Genomic DNA, 650 nt, shown 5'->3' with positions numbered 1-650 from the left:
CAGCGGCCCCTGGGGTTGGTGCCGCTGAGCCCGGGGAACAGAGCTCCTTGCACCGGTGACATGAAAAATCTTTGGCCCCCCGCAGCATCATGTCCCAGCACCTGAGCCCCCAGGGTTGCACGGCCGGGGCTTCCCAGGACCCCACTCGCCACCCCGCTACGCCCCAGCCTGGCTCCCTCTGCAGAGGCACCAGACGCTCCAGAATATGCAAGAAATGCTGCGTTAGGCAGATTTGGGATAACCTTGTCTCTCCCACCCCTTTTCTCCCACAAAGGTTTTGCCTTAATGTCTGAGAGCGGCTGTGCAGCCCTGCACTCTTCCTTTCAGCACATCGCGCAGTGCCGGGGGCCAGGGTGCCCCTGCCATCACATCCCGGTCACGGACCACCCAACCACCCCATGGCCTGGAGGGGCCCTGCGGCCCCCCCGAGGGGGATGGAGCAGCAGGGCTGGCTGGGAACAGAGAGCTGGGGGGCGGTGGAGGGAGAATGTGGGTGCTGCGGCCTCGTGGGTGTCACGGTCACGAGTGGAACAGGGACACTGGTACTGCCCCGGGGCTGAACCCGCCTCCGCCCGGCGGCTCAGTTCAGCTCTTAAATCCCCTTAATGAATTAGAGTCGGTCACCCCCCCACCTCTCCAACCCCCGGCCG

Source organism: Aptenodytes forsteri, unplaced genomic scaffold (assembly GCF_000699145.1).
Source record: "Aptenodytes forsteri isolate BGI_AS27 unplaced genomic scaffold, ASM69914v1 Scaffold86, whole genome shotgun sequence".
In the NCBI taxonomy this organism is placed as follows: Eukaryota; Metazoa; Chordata; class Aves; order Sphenisciformes; family Spheniscidae; genus Aptenodytes; species Aptenodytes forsteri.
This window is presented reverse-complemented; position numbering follows the sequence as displayed.